The sequence below is a fragment of the Propithecus coquereli genome, unplaced genomic scaffold, assembly GCF_000956105.1.
Source record: "Propithecus coquereli isolate 6110/MARCELLA unplaced genomic scaffold, Pcoq_1.0 Scaffold195, whole genome shotgun sequence".
NCBI classification, from domain to species: domain Eukaryota; kingdom Metazoa; phylum Chordata; class Mammalia; order Primates; family Indriidae; genus Propithecus; species Propithecus coquereli.
In genome coordinates this window covers 1732052-1734243 of record NW_012144411.1, presented here as the reverse complement: position 1 = coordinate 1734243, position 2192 = coordinate 1732052, and the positions used below count along the sequence as shown (strand labels likewise).

Genomic DNA, 2192 nt, shown 5'->3' with positions numbered 1-2192 from the left:
GATTTTACATGTAAGTATATTTCCTTATGAGAAGTATTTGAATACATCTTCTAGATCCCAGAACCATCCTTATATAGTGATTAAAAAATATTTTAGTGTTAAAGTGACCAAATTAGAATCTATTTTTCAAAATTTAACTTGTATTAAGACATACATAACTGGTACTAGATGAAACCTTGTTAAAGTGTACAAAAATTCATTTTACCAATGATTTATTGTATGCCTATGTATAATAATTACGTGCAAAGAACCAGGTGCCATAAGGAGTGCCAAGTGTGAAAAACAGAACCCTGGCCCCCAAAGAGCTTATGTACACTGTCCTACCAAGTCCGCTCAAAGCTCTAAGTCCAGAAGGGCAGGGTTTCTCTTTATGGAAACTATGCTGTCCTTCATCCAAACACATCACAGTCATACTTCATCAGAAAAGAGCCCATTTATCCTTATCTTTGTTTCATATACTCAAGCTAACTTTCCATTTATGACTACATAATTCCCGTAATTATTTATTTTAGCCTGGTATGGGAGTCCTGAATTTTCAGGTCCACCCAGTTTGCTCTTTTACATAGAAGTTACTGGTGTGAAGTTCTAGGAAAGTGACTATTTATAATGATTGATCCAGTCTCAAATTGTTTCACCACTTTTGATGAAAATAGGCTTAAGATGGCTTTTTTAAAAAAAGAGAAAGAGTAGTAACTTTGTGATTGATCGAGTGATTTTAGAGACAGGGTCTTGCTCTGTTGCCCAGGCTGGAGTGCAGTGGCGGTGCAACTGTAGCTCACTATAACCTCGAACTCCTGGGTTCAAGCAATCCTCCTGTCTCAGCCTCCCAAGTAGCTGGGAATGTATCACCACGACTGGCTAATTTAAAAAAATTTTTTTTTTTTTTTTTAGAGAGGAAGGTCTTGCTATGTCGCCAAGGCTGGTCTTGAACTCCTGGGCTCAAGTGATCTTCCTGCCTCAGCCTCCGAAAGTGCTAGGATTACAGGCATGAGCCACCATGCCCAGCCAATTTTGTGACTTAAATTGAAAGCCATTTCTTACTTATGATGAATTATTTGAGAAAAATCAAACAATTGGACCATTATTATATTTCTTGAGTACATACTATGTGATAGGATATTTTATAAATATCATAATTCTCACAATTATGCATGGAAGAAATCATACAGTATTCCCATTTTATAAATGACATAACTGATATGTAGAGAGGCCAAGGTCATACAATTAGTAAATGGCAAGTTATAATTCCAACCTATGTCAGTATGACTCCAGAGTCAGAGTCTTTGTATAATATTAAACCCAGGCTGCCTCTCACTACACCTCAATAAACTCCTTTTGGTTTTTAACCAACCTATGGATAAAAATGACAGACCTAGTTCTGAATTTAGGTTTTGCTTCCAGAGTGAAAATTCTCAAACTATTTAGCTTGGACTTTAATTTTTTACAAAGTTTCATAAAGTTCATTTTAAACTATCAAGGTTCATTCTAAACTATTCTTTATAGTATACAGGTTTACCTCTACCCCACCCCACTTTCATCTATACTTCTTTCGTACCATAGCAAGACTGCATAGAACATATGACTTCCAAATCTACATCTCTACCACTTTCCAACTCCCTAGTTGACTTCTCTACTTCTCCACTTACAGGTGTAACAGAGATCACAAATTTAACATCTTCAAGTCAAAACTTTTAATTTTCCACTTATAACATCCAATCATAAACATGTCTTATTATTTTACTTCTGCCAAAATGAGCCTTTAAAAACACAAATCGGGTCACTCATCTATTTAAAATTCTCTAGATACTTCCCATTTGCACTTTCAATAAAATTCAAAGCATGATGGCCTCATAATCTGACCCTTGTTTACCTCTCTGATCTCATCTTGTTCTACTCTCTCCTCCTTGTGCTTACATTGGGCTTTTCATTCACTATTGCTTCTCTGGGGCTGATCTTCCTCCAGGTCTTCACCTGAGTGGCTCTTTCTCACCATATCATGTCCTCATATGTAATACTGCTCTTACACTACACTCTCTATAATTCTTTATCCCATTGCCCTGCTTTATTTGCCTCATGGCACTGATAAATATCTGAAATCATTTATTTTTATCTCTCATACTAGAATATGAGCTTTATGAGAGGACACTGTCTTATTGTTGCTGTATTCCCAATGTCTGAGGTTAAATATTTAT

At 35.9% G+C, this 2192-nt stretch overlaps 1 protein-coding gene across 1 annotated transcript in view; it reads right to left on the bottom strand.

Moving 5' to 3' along the window:
- LOC105809468 (chromosome unknown open reading frame, human C4orf29) overlaps positions 1-2192 on the bottom strand; it is a 63172-nt gene that overhangs the window by 27673 nt on the left and 33307 nt on the right. The window lies entirely within an intron of this gene.